Here is a 23,125-nt window from a genome sequence, read left to right as displayed (position 1 = left end):
CCAGCCATTCAGTCATCCATCAAATCATATTAAGAGTAATGATAAAATACATTAGCACTGTTTTAGACAAATGAGTGTTGACTAAACCTCAGATTTTATTATACTGCATGTATGATGTGCAATATTAAAAAAGCAATTTGGACCATTGCAGTTTAGAAACAGATTGTGTGTGTGTGTGTGTGTGTGTGTGTGTGTGTGTGTGTGTGTGTGTGTGTGTGTGTGTGTTTGAATCATTATAATTTTTTTATTTTGTTTATTGAATCACCTGAAGCATATGTGTTTGTCATGAATTGACATGAAAAAACAGCAGCAATACATCAACTTCAACACAGTCACTGGCATTGTAGATTTGTCCCTTGTAGTTTCATCTAAAGACACAAGATGACAGTAGAGTACAGTGAATAACTGCATTGTGCAAATCACCTCGAAAGTTTGTTCTTTTGCTGTGCCATTTCCAGTTTCAGAAATGATGTTACACTGATGTAAATTATGTAAATGTGTGTTGAAAACTGATAATACCAATACTGCCAAGAACTGTTTTTAAAGAAATATTTTAAATAAAACAAGTGAGATTAAGTTTTTGAGGGCAATTTAGGTTTTGAAAGGCATTCAATGTAATTGATGATATTACGCTGGTAGATTTTGTAAACATGGTTAATTATCAGCATGATAATTAAGCGGTTTTAACTTGTTAACAAAGTTTTCAAGCCTTGGTGTGTAACAGTTTTAATTCCCCAAAAAACTGCATTGTTTTGGATCTTGGATTGAAGCATGAAATTGCTTTTCTTTTGGAGATGAAGAACACTCTACCACTTAAGTTTCAAAGATGACAAAAAACCCTTTCCTTAATTATCTCACTATGGAGCCTTGAGGCAGTATTAGTAAAATCCTTTTAAAAAGTGTATCTCTACAGTTCAGGGAGAACTTCAGCAAGGTTTTGAGATCTTTATCACTGAGACTGACCCATATAGACTTATTTTCGAATGGAGGACAGCAATTTCATAGACACTGTAAGTACTTTATGTCAAATGGGTCCTCTCATTCACATTTAATATGCAGCATACCCTTGACTTTATAATAATATTTGCACAATTGGAGACTCAATATTGAATGCTTTGCATTCTTCAAACATTTCAAAAGCATTTCTGTGTACATAAAGCCAAGTCAGCACACTCTTTCATACACTGGATTTCTGTACACAGTAAATGACTGTAGTGTTCTATAGTTGTATTGTTCCAAGCACTCTACAAGAAAGAGCACATATAAAACAAAGAACGCTCAAAAAACAAGCTACACCAGCATTGCAAAGTTAACATTCTATTTCACACTTAATTGAAGAACTGCATGTGGTATCTCCACATTCAGAAAATAAATTGCAGGCCTATAACTTCTACTACACAATGAAAGACTAATATTAGATTTCAAGAAGCAAACTATTTTTTAGATTTGATTTCAAAGTGCATTACGGGAAGGGTTACTTCACCCAAAATGAAAAATGCATTTTCATTTACTCACCTTCATGTCATTCCAAACTCTTTTCCACCCTTTCAAAAATAACAAAAAAGGAGATGTTTGGCAGAATGTTAGGGACTGACAAACTCAGTCACATTTCTCTCTCATTGTTCTGAAAAAAACAAAAAACAAAGAAATATCCCTTTAACCCTTTTGATTTAGTGATGTCCCCTTATCAAAACGCTGCTACTTTAATCAAATGAATTAATAAAGCTTTTCTCTATTTCCTATTTTTGAAGGCTGTATGTGTTTATGAAATAATTTTACTTGCATTGGAATGGTAAAATTGAAAAAGTAAACACACACACACACACACACACACACACACACACACACACACACACACACACACACACACACACACACACACACACACACACACACACACACACACACACTGGTGCAGCTACAATTATGAGTACTTTCCATAGATATAATGATTTTTATACTGTACGAACTATGGATTCTATCCTCTAACCCTAACACAACCCCTACCCCTCACCAAAAAAAACTTTCTGCATTTTAAAATTTTTAATAAAACATTGTTTAGTATGTTTAAGCGATTTGAATTATGGGGACACTAGAAATGTCTTCATAAACCACATTTATAGCATAACCAGTTTGTAACCTAAAAAATTCCTCGTAAACAACTTAAATGTAAGACACACACACACACACACACACACACACACACACACACACAACACACACACACACGTCCTCCCACCTAGTGCTTTTTCACCTATGCACATCACACACACTCACACCATGTACTGCTGCCTCACAGAAAGACATGCTGTGGATTGCTCAAAAGGTCTCTGAGGGCAGCCAAGCCTCTCTAAGCATGCCCCCTGTCCCTGTGTCTTTCCAACCTGATAAATCTTTCTGTCTGTTTCTGACTCGCACTGTCTGCTCTCTTAGTCTCTCCTCTTGCTCTGTTTCCATCCCTCTGATGCTCTCCAGTCTGTCTGCATTACTGTCTTTCTTCCTCCTAGTCTCTCTCTCTCTCTCTCTCTCTCTCTCTCTCTCTCTCTCTCTCTCTCTCTCTCTCTCTCCCCTTCTGATTAACCTTAGGCCCCTGCTGAGCTGACAGACGGAGCCATTTAATTTTCACTTGGATCCTTTTCATTTCTCTCCTCCAGGCATGTCCCTCCATCACCTCAGAGTGGATAAAATACGAGCTGCTCTTAGGGGACACTCTCTCTGCGAGAGGAGACTTGGAAGAGAGTTGGTGGGAAATGTTTATGAAACCTGAGTTGTGTGTGAAGTTTGTCTTTTAGGATGTCACCATTAGCTACCATTATTTAAAAATTCAAACGTGTTCTTTTATCATATTTTATTCACATAACGGAAAGATAGAAAGGTACTGTACAACATTTTTGGGCTTTTCTGCACTGTGAGATTCCTCTAAGAGGGTCTGATCTGAGAAAATGAACAGGAATAAAAGAAATAAACTTCAGTTATCCTATAGTACATTTGGTAATACAATGTCATTAAACAATGGCTAAACAATGGCTTCCTGGCAAATTACATTGGTCTACTCAGAGTGAGTGTGTGTATAAAGGTATAATACAGCTTATCCTGTGTGGTTTTTATCACTGTGCTGTATCTACCTAAGATTAGCCTGAATTAAAGGGGTAGGTTTGCATATCATACAGTATTAAAGTTGTGTACGTAGTGCTGTTCTGTACAAATAGCCAGTAGTGTTATTGCCTTTCTGAGCACCTGGTGATGCAATTTAAATAGCTTCACGAATCCCATGGACACCATACAATAATATTTTTTTAATTTTATTAAATTTAAATTAATCTTACAATATGAGTACTTAAATCTTTGATGTTTTAACAAAAAGTGGAGATTGTGTTGTTGTGCTGGAAGGAGAATTTGTGTGTACTAACTATGTGTTTGTTATAAATTTGCATGTCATGCTATGTCTATATGATTAGTTCTATTAAAGCAATTGTTGTAAATTATTATTTTTTTTTTAAAACAGGTTTCACAAACACTTCCCCATCTGCCATTGGTCAAAAAACAGATTGTCTGGTCCCAAACTCATGCCACTGGTTGAGGCAATAGATCCTTTTCATAGACTGCGATGATGCGTTATTTAGCAGCATAAATCTAGCAAATTTGCATATTTTCATTTTTTTATTTTTTATTATTTAGTGTAAATTTATAACAGATGAATTTGTTATATTAATTTATATTAACCTAATGCTGTTATCCACAGCTCTCTGTATTTTCTCTTTTGGATAGTTGTGCAAACGTGGATAGTAGTGGAGTTTTTTGATTGAAGTTGGAACAAAAAGGAATAAAAAAAAATTCTGTTTACTCCCATTTGCTGCTATAGAAGCTTGATTCACTATTGTTTACTTTGTTGGAGAAATCACTCTAAAAATGGCTTACTTACAGTTGTCTCTGCAAATTAAGCTAGGTTAGGAGAAAATATTGTAGTATCAACAAATTACATACTTCATCTTTATGTTCATGTAGGTTAAAAACAGTTGCCTCTCGTATTAGAGATGTGAGAACATACGTTGTGCAAGAGAGCTCCCAGTTTTGTTCATCGGTTGAAAATACTTGGGTAAATATACAATTTTACACCAAAATATTCATCTATAATATTTCTGTCTCCCTCTGCAGGCACACCGGAACAATGCAACCAACGCAATAGCAGGTCGCCCACAACAGCTGGAGAGCTGGAGAACATTAACACCCATACGCAGGTGCTCACTGCTTTCTTCATTTAGAGATAATTATGCAATTTCTGTTAACACTGAGCCGACATCCGTCCCAGCACATACCCAACTCCCCCAGCATTTAGTTTGTTTCTTTATGCCTATTTGCCTATGAAACATTTATGGTTGGAAATTTAAACATGAGAGCTTTAGTAATTTGATGTAAGAAGAAACACTGTTTGCAGGCAGCCCTGTTTTCTCTTTCAATTATGTATTCTCTTTACAATGTGACGGAATAGGTTAGAGTACATACATGTGCTTGTGTGTAGAACTGCACAAATCCAATTTAAGTTTCCGATGAATGGTCACTGTGACCCAGCAAGCTTACCTTGCTGCCCTAATGGAAAGATAAACTCTGGGTGAGAATTAGCCTTCAGGTGCTAATTACAGTTGTTCACCTGCCAGCTGTCTCCGCTGAGGAGCTCCAAGTAAGCTGAGTGAAAGAATAAATGCTTTCATAGTGTTCACTCTTCAACAGGAGGCTACAAAGACAGCACAATTGGTGGCTTTCACATTCTTCCAATTTTACTACTACGGTTAGGCTACAAATTGAGCATGACTGATTCACATAACATGCTGTGAAGTATATAAAGATTCAGAAGAGCATATCCAAGTAACACCCGCCATTGTTCTAGATTGAGAAAATAATCTGCACTTTATTGCCTTAAATATTTCAGGGAATATTATGAAAGATTTGTTTTGGGGCAATTCAACTTCTTTACATTCTAATCCAGAAGTTTTATATTAAACTTTAATTGCTGCCTTTGAATTAAATGTCCTAACATTTACAAATAGAGGATCAATCATCTGAATGCCTCAAAAGCATGGAGACAGATTATAAATAAATAAGAAACAGAGCCGATAAGGCGCCAATGCACTAAAGGAGAGGCAAGAGTTCATGTGTCTAATTCTAGACTTCAAAGAAAGTCTTGCCTTTTTCTTGTTTAAATATTTCTTGTTTAAAAAAATTAGGTTGAGTTTCATCAGTGATTTAGAAATGAAGAGGATGCCGCTTTGAAATATAATCATAGAGGAGATATTGTAGAAACTCATAACTTTCTTTGGTTTTACTTTTTAATTTGCATATTACTTAAAGGCCTACATATTTCACTAATTGTGAGGGGGGAAAAAGAGGGGGAAAAAACGTGAATGTGCTTAGAAACAGATTAATAATGATAATCATCATCATAATAAAAATAATAATTATTATTATGGCTGTGCTTGTGCACATTCTATTTAATTTTAGATACACTTAATTATTAACTATTAAATATTTTAGAATATTGTTCAAAGATCTCTGGGCCTAAATTAAAAGATGTGAAAGTACGCCCACAAATATCCTAATATGTTAAGACAGAAAACATTAAAAGCACAGGTACAATTAATCATTTGTTCATTCATTCATAAGGAATGTTCTTGTGTGGTTGGCAAGCCAATGCCTTCTAAAAAAAAAAGAAAAAAAAGTAGCTCATAAAAAGTCTATTCAACAACTAATCATCAGAAATGAATTTTCATTCTCAATAATAAATCAATTGTTTGACCACATTTACTCTCATTTATGCCTACACCATTCTTCAACTAGTCTTCTTCATGCTAAACCCGGAGTTACAAAAAGAGGTTTACAAGCTCGTTTACATATACTGAAATATACATAGTCTAGAAAACGTAGCAATAAGACATTTTCACGTCAATTTCTGCCTTCATAAATCCAGATTTGTTCCTCACATTTGACATAAAATCCATGGGATTTAGGAGCAAATCTGATCATACATACTATGTTTAATGAACGAGATCCTTATGTTTTTGTGACTATGTTTTTTTTTTTTTATTGTGGTCAGTGGGTTGAAAATAATCACCACAGGACACAAAAATACGTTTTGGGGTTTTATTCTTATGGCTGATAAACAAAGAAAAAAAAAAAAAAAACAGCAAATAATTGGGCCGTATATAAAAAAGGGAAATTAAATACAAAAATCAAGAACAAAAATTTAATACGGCAATTAAATAAAAAAAAAATGTAATATGGAAATGAAATATGGCAGAGGCTAATGTTAAATGAAACACAAATAGGGTTTTAGTCTACCCATGTGCTTCAGCATACATCACCATAATACATGCTTATAACTTTCACAGCATTTTCCGCATGCAAGTATGTACTTGCTTAAATCACTCAAAGCAGCGTATGCATTTAACACATGCTTAAGTCACTCAAAGCATTTTATGCATTTTTAACCAGGCTTTAAGGACATGTATAACAGTTTAAAACAACACAATTCGTATTACACATGTTCACTTAATTTGGGCTATAAATCATTAAATGAGATATTATTAATTCTAAATGTACATACTCAGTTCTTGCATGTGCACAAAACGTGGTCAAACTCCATACATGTAATCCATATGCATCCTTCAAAAATGATCCATAACAAACACTCAGTTTTAACATATGACAGTTCCGAACACATATTTAATGCTATTTATCAGCATTTTGTGTAAAATTTTATATTTACCCAATCATTTTCAACCGATGAACAAAACTTTCTTGCACAACATATGTTGTCATGTCTCTAATGTAAGAGTGCTTAAAAGGAGGTGTCACAAAACTCCGGTTCTTAAAGGGACCACGTCCAATTAACGACTAGAGTTATATTACATGAAATTTCTCGAATTTGCTACACTATGATTTTTTTTTTTTATACTTTTAGTCCATGTCTATTAGCTTTGAGGCCGTTTATATGCTAAAGTGTACTCTTTCAAATTTGACAAAATTTACCTTTAACATATTTAAAATGTAGGCCTACAGTCTTTTTCATCTTTGAATTCTGACCAAAAACACTGATAACTCTTGTTTCACTACACAAATTTATTTTCCTATTAAATGCTCTGTAGAATGAGAAGATCCCTCCCACTGCAACTAACCAGGGCTATTAAAAAGGGGGTACACGCACTTTGATATGTCCCACTCAAATTTCCTACTGCAATACAGACAGAAAATGAAACTTGTAGATTTCATGTGGTCTAAAATATATTAGATGGACCTACAAATAATTACTGTAGAGTCACTGTAATGTCAACCTTATACCATACCTCCCACATCTACCAACAATTCAAGCATTCGTCCTTTTATTAGTAGCCATTCACTGTAGATCTCACTCTGACTGATGCTGATGTCAGGCCCGAGTTGTAGAAATGTGCTGCTAGGTCGTCGTTGGTGTTCTTGAGGTGTGTGTGTGTGTGTGGGAGGGAGATAAGTTATGCAGGAAGAGTCATCATTTAGTATGCTGAAGTGGTCCATAGAGATCTATAGCAGCATGATGAGGAGATGAAATTAAGGTCAGCAACACCACAACTTTCCCTGTCACAAGAAAGATGCAGTGAATGGGTGGGGGAGAAAATGACTTAAACTTTCCCTGGTTGTCTGGGTGGGAATCTTATTTCAGGAGTCATTAATTTTGCTCTGAAGCCATTAATGTGTAATTTTACCTTTCTTACCTCTCTCTGATACAAAGTGCTGAAGATGCCTATTGGCATTTTTCCACTGCACATTACGGTTCAACTCGACTCTGCTCGCTTTACTTTTCTGAGCTTGCTTTTCCCCTGCAGTTTAGAGCAGCCTCAACGTGGGTGGTATTATAGACTGATCGTCATAGTTGCATCGCCCATCCAGCTCTCGTTGGATCCTCTCCTCGGCTACTAACGAGAGGAACGTCTGCACCTCTTTTATTGAGCACAGCGTGGTTTTGCGCACAGCCATTTCTTTTTACTATTCGAAGTTGAGTGATACTGCTATTGCTGTTGCTAACTGTAAAACTAGTGGGTTGATGTCCTGTGTCAGAAATCCAGTGACGCTGGTAGTGACGATTCTCTCTGACCAATCAGTGATCTGCAGGGTTTTGACGTCACATTTAGTATCAGCTCGCCTCGCTTGGAACCTCAACTGAGGTGGTACTAAAAAAAGAACCAGGTAATATCCAGTGGAAAACCCCCATATGTGAATATAACTTGAATTTTCCCACTCCATTACAGAGATTAACAGAATATTTATCCTTTTCGTTTTAAGAAAAAATTATGAAAATAGCTGATATTAAAAATATTTACTTGAATATATGTTATTTGCTATTTTTAAAAATATGAAAATGCTTTAATGTAAAAACTTTATTCACTTGATTTTGAATGTCTGCTAGTCTGTGGTCAAGTGAACTCAAGACCTGCGCTTCTGCAACCAATAATTTAGAGTTTATTAAAATGAATAAAAAAGTAGCTTGTCTGTGAGAGATGTCACTATGTTTGTGTATGCCCAATTTAATTCAATTACATGTTTTAGTGTAGGTGATATTTACCTTTTCTAACTGCTCGGTAAAAATGTCCCCCCAAATATAATATATAATGTGTAATATATGTATATTACTTAATATAAATGAGCTGAAATCATTTTCCTGTAAATCCAAAGCATCAGTACCACAATGCAATGTGAAAAAATTTCCTGCACTTTGATGCATAATGATCCTAATCATTTGGTCACAACAGTGTAGAGTTGAGAGGGCCAATAGCATAGTGCAAAATGTGTAAATTCTATATTTAAACATTTTTAACACACTCTAAATCACAAATGTTAACAGTGATGCAAACTAGACTATAATTGTTACAGTATGCAAACTGTATTTGTTCCTGTTTGCCCACTGTTTCTACCAAAACCTTAATCGGCTAAACAGATATAAAGTTTTTGCTTTAAAAGTTTTTGTCTCTTAGTAATTAGATGGGATATTGTGAGTATGCTCAGATTAGATGCTAACTGTATAAGTTTCATGAAAATCTGTTTTTAAACAGTTCCCTTTACACATAACCTAATTATGGCTATAATTATGGGTTCATTCAGGTGCATGCCACACAAATATATGACTTTGGAAAATAATTCTTCAAGGCGCAAGATAAAAATACCATGTCTCTGAGGAGTTTTTTTTAGAAAACCTTCAGAGAATAAACACATCAAGCTGAAGTGAACAAAAAACAGCCAGCATAAAGCACATTACCTCAGCTGTCCAATACTGGAGCAGCTCATGAGCACTATGTTATCCTTCACCAGGTTTTCTATAGGGAACGGCTATAGTCAACTTATGACAGGGCTCTCAGGTTCAGCAAAACTGACATGTCTAGTAAGAGTACATATTTTTTTCTCTCTTTTATTTGAACTCATTTCATTTCATTTCTTTCTCACTCTCTCTTTTACTTTACTCTTCCCAAAATGTCCTCTCTTTGCCCCAGAAACTGTCAACCCAGTGTGGTCCAAAAGTGTTCTGGGAAGCCACTCAGGGTTTGATTGCCCTCAGCAGTGATAGAATGCCATAGCTTATCAGCCTGTTAACTGACAGCCAAAGAGCCCCACAGTAACAGGTATCAACTCTGTTACACAAAAGGAGCCCCATGGGAGATTGGTCGGTCAGTTCTACACGTAGTACAGGCTCTCTGACACTGGCCTGTGAAAACCAAGCACAGATTTAATGTCAGACCTGTTTTGAGAATAGATGAATATGAAAAAAGACTTTTGATTCATTGCCTGATTTTATGGGAAATTATATAATCTTATTAGGTTTACCTCTGTGTGGTGACACATTCAATTGTAATTTTCAAGTGTGAAGCACATCTGTCAAACTTCTTTGACAGGAACACAGCACCAAAAGAGAGTAAAACATAATATGCGATGGCTGTAATTTTCTTCCAAAGACATTTTCTTCCTCCACAAGTTGTCAAAGGTTTTGTTTTTTCCCCTCCTTTAAAGCATTTTATTATGATATATATATATATATATATATATATATATATATATATATATATATACCAAGATGGTTTTAGAAATAGGTATAGTTCACCCCTAAATTCAATCATAAATTACTTGCAGTACGTTTTTGTAATACCAAACTCATATAAATTTCTTAAAATAAAAGCACCATATAAGTGTTAATAAATGTGTTTGTAATATAACATTTTGTTTTCTAGTTTAACCGCTTACCCAAACCTTAAACATAACCATAATTTGAAGAGTGTACAAAGGAAGAAAGAAAAAGTTTGGAACAAGAAGAGGGAAGTATTTCCAGGTTACTGAAATACACCATCATTTGTATTGCATAAATAAATATGGAATGAGTCATAAAATGTGTTCACTAATGTAAATCTTAAAATGTTGGATAGGAGGCTAGCTAAAATCTGATGCCTTTATTGTATTGATTTTAAGTTCTGTCAGTTGATTGATAGGTCTGCATGGGAATAAACATCGTACCTTTTTGCATTAGCAAAGTCATAAAATATCTTACAATATTTGCAATCTCGTAAAAATGATTACAAATGAGAATGTGTTAGTCCATACAACTTGAGTGCTACATTCAAAGTCTTCTGAATAGCTTTGTTTGAGGAACAGATCTTTTAGATTTTTTGAGTGTGAGCAAATTAATAAACATTATTGGTAAACTATTCCATTAATTCTTAGGAAATACAGATTAATCCAAATGCCCTTTTCCCCCAACAAAAGGCTTTTTGAGAAATTAATTTTTAAAAAAATGGTAAAAGAGATAGCGAAATAGAGCTTGATAGAAAATAAAACAGAGAGAGAGAGAGAGAGAGAGAGAGAGAGAGATGACCAAAGCTGACATGTATGAGTCATTTAAATTCTGTTCCCACTCAGGCCACCGAGATGAAAACGAACTCTAATACCGACTTAATAAGGCTCCAGTTAAGTCTGAGTGGCACTCTGTTCTTCTTGATGCAGCATTTAGGGTCTATTTTATGCCCATGGCTAGAGCCTGACACCTTTATCATCCATTACGCAGCCCAAATGTGAAACTAAGAAAGGCAGGAGGCATCATGGGGCACTTTTTAGTTGCCTCCTGAGGGAAAATGGGAAAAAAATAGTGAATAAGAGAAAGAGACTATGCTTATGCCTTCAAGGAGTTCATGAATTGTAAAGTAACTGACAATTTAACTGTTTAAGAATGGATGTTCCAGTGCTTTGCTGTGTCTAGGAGATCACTCATGCCTTTCTACCAGAGACAGAGTCCTCACCTCAGGGTGAACCTGTGCCTACATACAGACTTCAGATTAACCATATATGGTAAGGTTGGCCCCATATAAAATTCTTCCTGATCTCAACATTCTGTTCTCAACCATAATAGTGCAAAAAAATTATATCAGAGTCAATACGCTTGCACACATACCTGCTGACGTTGACCCAGTGTTGTCTTGAGCTGTCAGAGGAGCTGTGATCTTGAATGCAGTGGAGTCTTTATGATATCATTAATCTCTGTCACCCATTCACAGCAGCAGAACAGTCTCCATACCACAAGGAGCATCTGTGTTTACCTTTACCTTTATCCACAGCAACATATTGGTATCACATGTTGGAGACAATCAAAAGAATATTATATACTGTAATTTTCTTTTTGATTGACACAGCATGATGCTGTTGCATTGGAATGAAAGTCTATAGAAAAGATTGTTCAGATTGTGTTGTGAGCAATTGAGAGGAATCTTTTGCGTTGACTATTCAAATAAGATCTGACAATGAAATCTTACATAAGTAAAAAGAAACAGAAAACAAAACTCAATATGTGGTAAGGCTGATTTTCTTGTAAGATTGCAACTCACCAAAACAACTATGCAAACAGCCTACTGATAACACTATCCCTCTTTTTTAACTGTTATGAGTTTGAATATTTCTATGAGCTGAAGTAAGACACAATCACCATCCTCAGAAACAGGCAAGGAAGTTTCACGGCTTACTACACAGACAAGTGCAGAGGTAGATTTTTTTTTAGAACTCATGTTTATGCATAACCAAGTCATATTCAGTCAATTGAAAATGAACAAGTCTAAGCATATACAGATTTAAAAGTTGAAATCCTTCTGAGATGAGTCTTAATTTCAGTGGCCAGAAGTTATTTGGGAAAATCAGTCTGGCTGAAAGACTATTAGGCTGAAGAAACATCAAGTACATCTGATTTACATTATATCCCATTATCTCTGGTTGTCAACGATGCAGATATATGTAATCACCGAGCTCTCCTTTAACCCTCTGGGGTCTGAGGGTGTTTTGGGCCATGGAGAAGTTTTGACATGCCTTGTCATTTGTGCTTTTTTCAGTTGATTAAAACATATTAATGGCTAAAGTCTGATAACATTGTATTCAGCACAAACTGGGCTACAATAATATGTGAGCAACGTGTGTGTACATGTTTGTATCTTTGAGAAAATAACGTTTATGTGTGGTTTTTGAAAAAAACCAAAACATTATAAGTCATTGAAATAAGGCCATATAACACATGCTAAACATTTGTCCACAAGCCTTTTGAGAACTGGAGAGTTTTTGCTACAAAATGATGTGAAAACCTGATCACTCATTCATACAAAACAATATAGTAATTTAACTTTTGTAAGACACTTTAGTGTTAGAAAGGTCATATGCGAGGAGGCATGAATTATCATGAATAGTAATGTGATTCACACCTGATGAGACAAAGACCCCTCCCCTGGGCCTATCAATGAGGAATGTGACAGAAAGAGAATAAATGTGAGGAGACTTAATGAGCATTTTACTCATTTAACCTGAACACATATTTGCAAGCACAAGCTTTGTTGATGATAATGAGGCAGCATAAACACTAGTTAAGATATAATCTAAACATTCATATTATTTTTATATCATATTACATATCATATTTATATCATACAGCATACAATATAAATACCTGCTTTAGCCAAAACAGCATTTAAATGTAACAAAAACTTGCTGATTAGGACATATTTCAAATTTCAATACTCTGAATCCTGGCTGGCAAGTCTGGAAACAGTCCCACTAGTAAAATATTACATGTTTATATAAAATAGCATGTCAGCTAATGAAAACTAAATTAGTTACTCATCTGAAATTGTATCCTCGGCTGGATCAAGTCTCTCTTCAAAATACAATTGTTCATCAGAGTACCGCTCTTCTTCTGAGGAAAACTGTAACTCTTCCTCACTATCCAGGGGTTTTCTCATCTGTGTATCATGCCATCTTGCAAACATGCAGAAAAGTGAATGAGCTTGAACCATTACCATTTGCATTGATCGCCTCAGCACATTACCATGTGAATAGTGCCCTCTGCCTGTGGGTGTGATCACATTAGGTATAATTAGCTGAGCCAGGAGAAATTGTACATCGCTTTGTTTCATACAGATAACATTGCAGGTTAATATTTGTTTTTTAAAGTATACATTTTAATCTTTCTTTAGACATATGTCTCATGTTTGTGTGATAAGTATTCACAGAGTTTCAGTTAATTTTTGTGAAGTGTTTCAGAAATATACTTGCAGACACAGAGACAGCTTACAGCTCACCCTTTTTATTTTCTTTATTTTACAAAAGCACAAGGTTTTGTTGTTATTGTGAGTGAAGTAGAAAGGTCATATGCAAGGAGGCGTCAGACAGGGTGTAGATTCCAGGGGGGATGGGGTGGGGAGGTAACCCCCCTCCCCAATAATCAAAACAAGCAAGTTGCAACCCCCTCAATGTTCAAGCCAAATCTATGCCCTTGGATCCATGTTGCATTTCTCTCTACAGCTAGCACCACCTAGCAGACTCCAAACATCTTGATATCAGCTGATCAGTCGGAGGTCTGACACTCTTGCCAGTACAGAAAGGTGGAGGGGTGACAGACATACTAACTCACCACAACTCTCTCTCTTTCTCTGATTCCCTATCATGTGGAGCTTGCCGAAATGACAAATAAAAATTTGTCAAAATGTACAAATATTTGAGTATGTCACGGTTATGCAACACTCCAAAGAAACATTATCCGACACACGGATGATTATGAGTTGTAAAATTTCCATTCTATTTTTTTTTTGTTTTATCATTAGTAGCTTTTGCATTAATTTTGCATTGAAAATACCTTCAAGGTCACAGAGCTCTCTCTTTCCCTCTTTTTTTTATAGGGATATTATTTGTCTCACTACAAGCGAACCGATCCAGAGTTAAATTGGAATCGGAACGTGACCACCTTGTCCAGGTGGTCTCGGACCGATTGTTTTGTTGCGGCTCGAGCGCAATTGCTGTGCTCATATATGCCTATACAAACTGAACCATGAGAGAAAACACACCAATGCTTCAAATGCTTCAATCGAACCAGATGTGTGATCAATCAATTAACTTTTCTGTGTGAAAGAGCATGATTGTGTAATTAAGCCTCAAGGCTTACCTTAGAACATGCCTGTCCATATGCAGCTTTCTGTGAGTAAGACATTTCGTGCAATAAAAACAGACTACTGTGGCTATGCTTTCTGATGTAATTTTAGTGTAGGAGGAAAAAGGCAGGAAAAACGCTTGGTCACAGAATCACTATGGATTCCAATCAGCCTTTGTTATGATATGCAGCTCAGTGCGATAAAAACGTTCAGATCAGCTTGACCTCTTGACAGTTCCTCAGTTAAAGAAAAAGCTCATTGATCACTTGATGAGAACACAAGACCACGCCTCTGCATCAGAACAATCAAACAGTTTTGATGTGCTTTTACACTGCTGGAACCATTAACTCAGCAGGGATTCCTGATGGTCAAATGATTAACAACCTCCAGCTGAGAAACGCTAATGCGTGCTTCATCACCGAACTGAGATCAGTCTGGTACAGTCTAATATTTTTTTTATGTTGCAGAGAGATTGTTGACATTTCAAACAGAGATGCCAAATGGGATATTTAGAATACAGCAGTCAGATTTCTTACCTTTCAAACTATCTGGCCTTACAATAGCATACATTTTACCCTGAAGCTTAGAGCCTCTGAGCCAAATGTGATCAATATGTGAGCATAACCACTAAACCATTTCAGTTAGGACAACTCTCGGTGTAGTATAACATATATTTTGTATTCTCTCTCTCTCTCTCTCTTTCTCTCTCTCTCTCTCTCTCTTTCTCTCTCTCTCTCTCTGAGCGGATGTTGTGAGTGAGTGGGTGGAGCTAGCGCGCGTGAGTGGAAGAGAACGCTGTTGAATGAGTGAGTTTTTCTACCTTTTTCTATCTTTTGCGGTTTGTTTGTGTGAATCTTTTTGTCGGCAAGAATATTGTTGAGCAAGAGACGCTGGCCGATATGGCAGCGTCTCAAAGTTTGGATAACTTAACATGGAAAAATGGCATTAAAGTCATCCCCGCGGAGCGTTGTTCTGTTGAGGATTGCACTACTGCAGTCGCTGAAGTAGTTGGTTACTCTAGTATTTTGTCTGCAGCTAGAATGAACAGTGCTGTAGTGATTTTTTTGAATAGTGTAGAGAAAGTCAATTACGTTGTAGTGAAAGGGATTGTCGTCAACAGTGTGTTTACCCCGGTAATGCCTTTGGTCCAGCCGGCTAGAAGGATTACGCTTTCAAATGTACCGCCATTTATCAGAGATGACGTGATCGAAAGGGAATTAATGAGACATGGTAAAATTGTGTCTAAAATCAGGAAGATTGCGTTAGGCTGCAAATCACCTTAGCTGAAACATGTGGTTTCATTTAGAAGACAGACACAAATGATTCTAAAAAATGAAAATGAAGAGCTAAGTTTAGCCATGAAATTTAAGGTGGACAACTACGATTATGTGATTTATGCAACTTCAGAAAGTATAAAGTGCTTTGGTTGTGGACAGGAGGGACATATAATTCGTGCTTGTCCTGAAAAGGATGACTCAGTAGTATCTCTGAATGAGATCAGGAAAAAGGAGCAGGTAAATGTAGGTAGAAGTGAAGAGCAGAGACAGCCAGAACCCGGTGAAGGATCAAGGGTTAACACGGAAAGGGGAGATGGGAATAATAATGGAGGAATTGGCAAGGAAAACTTGGAAGATGTTGTGAATGAAGTTAGAGAAGCAAGTACTTTAAAAGAGTGTGAAGTAACTGATTCTAACTTAGTTGCAATAGAAGGTGAGGAAGACATGGAAATGATAGAGGATGAAAGTGTTTTTAAAACACCTGCATTAAAACGGAAATTGAAGAAAAAAGGCAATGGTAAGAGAGTTAGGAAAGACACGGGAGATGAAATATCAGGAAAAGATGTTGAAAATTCTGGGATTCAAATGGAGTCAGATATGAGCGATATTGATGAGCCTCAGTCTGCCTCAGAAAGTGGAGGTGATTCTTCAGGGTCTGTGAATTCTGTCTCTCAAAAAAGATCTGCTAGAAGTGACTATACACTTGAGAAAATTAGAAAATTCCTACAAACAGCCAAAGGAATGAAAGGAGTGAGAGTGGAAGATTATTTCCCAGATCGAGAACTGTTTATTAATTCAGCTAAAATGTCAATGAAAGAGAAGGGTGCGAGTAACTTTACTGATCAAGAAGTTTACAGATTGAAAAAAATTGTGCAAAAGCTGAAAATGAATATACTGAATGATGAATTTGAAACAGAATGATTTTTTTTTATTTTTCTTGTGTTATATTTTTTGTTGTTTTGCCCTTTTTTGGTTTTTATTCATTCACTTATGAGTACACTAAGACTGGGCACACTCAATATAAATGGTGCACGAGAAAGTGGGAAGAGAACAATGCTTTATGAATTAATAAGACAAAAGAAATATGATGTGATGTTGGTTCAGGAAACCCATAGTGATGCTAAAAATGAGAGTGATTGGAAAATGGAATGGGATGGAGAAGTTATTTTAAGTCATAAAAGTTCATCTAGTGGTGGTGTAGCTGTTCTTTTTCAAAAACACATAAAACCTTTATCATATGAGGTGGAACACATTGTTGAAGGGCAACTATTGAAAGTCAGAGCAAACTTTGAAAAGTTTGTTTTAGTTTTTGTAAACATTTATGCTCCTGTTCATGGTCCTGAGAGGGTTTATTTTATAAAAGAATTGAGTGATGCTCTATCTAGTTTTGAACAAGAGGAGTATATGTTTATGGGAGGAGACTTTAATTGTACAGAAGATCATAAAGTAGATAGGAACGATAAAGAGCCTCATATTGCATTTCAGCATGAAATATTGAAACTCATTGCTGAACATGATCTCTATGATATTTGGAGAATCTTGCATAAGAATGAAAAACAATATACATGGGCACAGGCAAGAGAGAATTTAATTACTTTGGCTAGACTGGATAGATTCTATTCTTTTAAACATCATTTTAATGTTATAAAGAAATGTATGATTTTACCTGTAAGTCTTTCTTAACACTGTTTAGTAGAATGTAATATTTATATAGCAAATATAAAACCCAAAAGTGCTTATTGGCACTTTAATGTCTTATTGTTGCAAGACAAGTCTTTTATTGAGACGTTTACATATTTTTGGAAGCAGTTTGGGCTGAAGAAGCATGAATATAGATCTTTACGACAGTGGTGGGATTATGGTAAAGTGGAAATACAGCAACTGTGCCGGCAGTACACACTCAATGTTTCTAGGGAAATTTCCCGGTCAATGAGAGACCTAGAGATTGAAATTGTGGAACTGCAAAACTCAGCAGCGTCCACAGGAAATCGAGGGCATATTGAGCTCCTCAAATCCAAAAAGAAGATTTTAGATGAGCTGTTAGGCGTTAAAGCACAGCTCGATTTCAGAGTATTGAGCAGATGGATGGCCCGACTAAGTTCTTCTTTGGTCTAGAAAAAAGAATGGTCAAAGTCGATATATTCACTCGCTATACTCAACAACTGGAATAGACATAACAGAGCCTAAGGAAATTAGAAAAAGGGCGGTGTCTTTTTATTCAGAATTGTATAGGAGTGAGAGCTCAGAAGTGGACGAGCCAGTCAATTCGTTTCATACAGGGTTGCCGAAAGTGCCGGATGAAGTTAATGCTGAACTTCAGAAGCCCATTTCCACAGGAGAATTGCAGATTGCACTGCAGAGCATGGGATATGGCAGGGCACCTGGAATGGATGGTCTCCCCATCGACTTTTACAAGATGTTTTGGTCAGTAATAGGGGATGATTTGCTTGCAGTCCTCAATGAGAGTCTGGCTGATGGCTTGCTACCGTTGAGCTGCAGAAGGGCAGTCATAACCCTGCTGCCAAAGAAGGGAGATCTAAAGGATATAAAGAATTGGCGACCCGTTTCACTTCTGTGCACTGATTTAAAAATTTTATCTAAGGTTTTGGCAATAAGACTGAGGGAGGTAGTTGGTAGGGTCATTCATCATGATCAGACATACTGTGTGCCTAATAGGTCCATCTTTGATAACATATTTTTAATTCAAGATATTTTGGAAGTCTCTAGGTTATTGAGATTAAACACTGGTCTTATTTCCATAGATCAGGAAAAGGCGTTTGATCGGGTTGAGCACGGCTATCTCTGGCGTACACTGGAGGAGTTCGGGTTCAGCCCAGGTTTTATTGCTATGATCAGGGTCTTGTACCAGGACATTGAGAGTGTGCTGAAAATAAATGGAGGTTTGTGTGCACCTTTTAAAGTCAAAAGAGGGATCAGGCAGGGATGTGCTTTACCAGGAATGTTGTATGCCTTGGCTATTGAACCTTTGCTGGTAAAAATTAGAAATAGTATTGAAGGATGGTCTATACCACACTCAGGTGAAAAAGTGAAATTATCAGCTTATGCTGATGATATTATTGTTATGATTAAAGAAAAAAATGACATAATGGTGCTAAAGAAAATGATTGATGAATTTGGCATTAATTCCTCAGCCAAAGTAAATTGGTCTAAAAGTGAGGCATTGGTGTGTGGTAAATGGGATGGAGGTCCTCCTGAATTACCAGGAGGCCTGTACTGGAAGAGTGATGGCATAAGATATCTGGGAGTCTATCTTGGGAATGAATCTGTATTACAAAAAAATTGGGATGGTATTTTAGAAAAAGGAAAAGGAAAATTTGAAAAATGGAAGTGGCTTTTGCCGAAGATGTCATTTAGGGGGAGAGTTATAGTTATTAATAATTTGGTTGCATCAATGTTATGGCACCGTTTGACTTGTATTGATCCTCCTGTTGGGCTTTTGGCAAAACTACAAGCCATTATAGTAGACTTTTTCTGGAATGGTTTTCACTGGATAGCCCAGAGCGTACTTTTTCTGCCCACGGAGAAGGGCGGACAAGGACTCATACATCTGGCCAGCAGAAGAGCGGCTTTTCGACTGTTGTTTATACAGAGATACTTGACGGGAGCAGTGGAGTTGGTCTGGAGGAAAGTAGCTGATATTCTCTTCAATAAAGTGAGTGGATTGAACTTGAACTCAGGACTCTTTTTAACAGACTTCAGCAAACTACAGTTTAACATGTCGATTCAATTCTACAAAGGACTTTGTAATGTCTGGCAACTTTTTAGAAAACAGAGGCAAGACACAACATCTCTGTACTGGCTGCTCGAGGAACCTCTTGTTCATGGAGCGAGGCTGGATGTGGCTTGTGAAGTCACACCAGGACTATCTCAAATGTTGTGCTCATCCAAAACATTAAAATTACATAACTTAATGGACATTGGTGGTCCTGAGCTAAATAATTCTCAAGCTGTGGCCTCTCATTTAAGAGTTCAGTCTGTACGACAGGTTGGAAAATTTTTAGATTTATTATTGCAAAGGTTGACAGTAGAAGAAAAAATGTTATTGAAAGATTACTATAATGGTAGAGTGGCTTCTATTTTTTCAGATCCATTTCCAATCATTTTAATTACTCCTGATTTAAAAGGCTTAAATGGTTTCTTTTTGGAATTGGAAAGTCTGGAGAATCTGAACTTTCAAGAGGTTCAAACTAAAGTGTTATATAAATGCTGTGTAAAGGTGTTAAATAAAGCAATTCTTAAGGAACGAAAGGATACAGTGTGGAGAGAAAAACTGGGGTTGGAAGATGATGTAAAACCTGTATGGAGAATCCTGTATAAATCACCGTTAGAAAAGTCCACAGGTGATCTTCAGTGGAAAATATTGCACGGCACAGTTGCTGTAAATGCTTTTGTGAATACTATTAATTCTAATGTGTCTGATGAATGCCCTTTCTGTAAAATAAGGGAAACGATTTTTCACTGCTTTTTAGAATGTTCAAGGTTGAAGAATTTGTTTAGTATACTTAAATTAATGTATTTAAATTTTGGTGAAAACTTCGCCACTCAAAGCTTTATTCTTGGCCCATGTTATAGAGCGGCACAAAGAAGTAAATGTCAATTGCTAAACTTCTTGAGTGGACAAGCTAAAAGAGCTATTTATATCTCAAGGAAAAAGAAGTTAGACGGTATAGTAGGGAAAAAAGTTGAGATGGTTTTTAAAAATTTGGTGAAAAGTCGGGTTCTGATTGATTTTAAGTTTTATAAGTTGGTTAATGATTATGAAGGTTTTTTGCAAAGGTGGGGATATAATGAAGCTATTTGCACAGTTGTGGATGGAATGTTGGTTTTTGCTTTAGTATTGGAATAAGGATTTGGGTGTGGAAGAAAGAATTATATGTGACAATAATGTGATTATTTATATTGTAAATGTAAAAGTTATAATATGAAGATCTGAGGATCAGATAAAGTTGTTGTGAAAAACTCTCTCTCATATATATATATATATATATATATATATATATATATATATATATATATATATATATATATGACATGGTATGGGCTTGGTCTTCGACTAGATCTTCTCTATGCATGCTCTGCTGCTACTTGACTGCTGCAGTTGCATGGCATCCATGCGCTGCTGCTGCTTACAGAGAAGCATGCTGCTTCTACTGAACAAACTTAAAATCTCCATCCCCACAGAGCAGATCTAGTTTCCTAACTAAACTTAATTTGTCATTTCATTTATGACAACTCCCAGAGTAGTATGACATATATTTTTACATATGTATATATGATATTGTATGGTCATAGTCTTGGCAGACTAGATCTGCTCTACGCATGCTGCTGCTGCTGCTGCTACTTGACATGAGTAAATATGCTGCTGCAGTTGCATGGAACCTATGTGCTGCTGCTGCTGGCAGAGAAGTGTGCTGCTTCTACTTAACAAACATAAAATCCCCCAAAACCATGTTAAAATAAAATAAAGGCAAGCAAATTTTTGCCCAATGAGCAGATCTGACCACCAGTCGTGTGGGGTGGATTTCAGATACATGTAGCTAGCAGTGTATCTCTAGTGTGTGTTAAAAAATTTGTTTACACTGGGGTTTATCTAGTGACCTGAATAACTATGTGTAATTGTTAAGTAATTTTTTCATAACGCACATTTGTGCTGTCGCATTGTCGACCCGTAGATGCTGCAGTTGCGGCACCTGCACAGCACATTTGTGTAGCTTGCAGTGTTTATTTGGATGGGTTTTTTTGCAGATTTTTTGCACTTTTAGTTTGTTTTGCATGTCGACCTGTAGATGCTGTAGTTTAGGCACCTGGACAGCACAGTTGTGCTGCTTGCAGAATCATTAGGTTTAGTTGCTCAGATCTAAGATGTCACAGTTGCGGAACCTAGACAGCACATTTGTGCTGCTTGCAGTTTTTTTTTTATCTCTCCTTTGACTTGAGCCAAGTGACAGCTTGAGACCATGACTAGCATGGTGCAAGCTGACAGCACACCCTTGCCAGTTTAGGCGATAATTAGCATTGCACAGCTGACCGCATACCCCAGCAACCACCTGAGGAAATGTATGATCAACTGAATCCAGACTACATCGCTTGAGTATTCAGAAAAATTTAACTGGTCTAAGATACATGCTGCTGAAAACGTCATGGTTACTGTCGTAACCTCTGTTCCCCGAGGGAGGGAACGATACGTTGTGTCGAATGAAGTGACGCCAAATCGTACCTCTGAACCTGAGAATACGGGTATAAGGGGTAGTGGGGCACTGAGCCAAAAATGAAGCACGGCAATCATTTTAATTACTCCTGATTTAAAAGGCTTAAATGGTTTCTTTTTGGAATTGGAAAGTCTGGAGAATCTGAACTTTCAAGAGGTTCAAAGTAAAGTGTTATATAAATGCTGTGTAAAGGTGTTAAATAAAGCAATTCTTAAGGAACGAAAGGATACAGTGTGGAGAGAAAAACTGGGGTTGGAAGATGATGTAAAACCTGTATGGAGAATCCTGTATAAATCACCGTTAGAAAAGTCCACAGGTGATCTTCAGTGGAAAATATTGCACGGCACAGTTGCTGTAAATGCTTTTGTGAATACTATTAATTCTAATGTGTCTGATGAATGCCCTTTCTGTAAAATAAGGGAAACGATTTTTCACTGCTTTTTAGAATGTTCAAGGTTGAAGAATTTGTTTAGTATACTTAAATTAATGTTTTTAAATTTTGGTGAAAACTTCGCCACTCAAAGCTTTATTCTCGGCCCATGTTATAGAGGGGCACAAAGAAGTAAATGTCAATTTCTAAACTTCTTGAGTGGACAAGCTAAAAGAGCTATTTATATCTCAAGGAAAAAGAAGTTAGAAGGCATAGTAGGGAAAAAAGCTGAGATGGTTTTTAAAAATTTGGTGAAAAGTCGGGTTCTGATTGATTTTAAGTTTTATAAGTTGGTTAATGATTATGAAGGTTTTTTGCAAAGGTGGGGATATAATGAAGCTATTTGCACAGTTGTGGATGGAATGTTGGTTTTTATATATATATATATATATATATATATATATATATATATATATATATATATATATATATATATATATATATATATATATGACATGGTATGGGCTTGGTCTTCGACTAGATCTTCTCTATGCATGCTCTGCTGCTACTTGACTGCTGCAGTTGCATGGCATCCATGCGCTGCTGCTGCTGCTTACAGAGAAGCATGCTGCTTCTACTGAACAAACTTAAAATCTCCATCCCCATAGAGCAGATCTAGTTTCCTAACTAAACTTAATTTGTCATTTCATTTATGACAACTCCCAGAGTAGTATGACATATATTTTTACATATGTATATATGATATTGTATGGTCTTAGTCTTGGC

The sequence above is a fragment of the Xyrauchen texanus genome, chromosome 30, assembly GCF_025860055.1.
Source record: "Xyrauchen texanus isolate HMW12.3.18 chromosome 30, RBS_HiC_50CHRs, whole genome shotgun sequence".
NCBI classification, from domain to species: Eukaryota; Metazoa; Chordata; class Actinopteri; order Cypriniformes; family Catostomidae; genus Xyrauchen; species Xyrauchen texanus.
Note: the sequence above shows the minus strand (reverse complement) of the source record.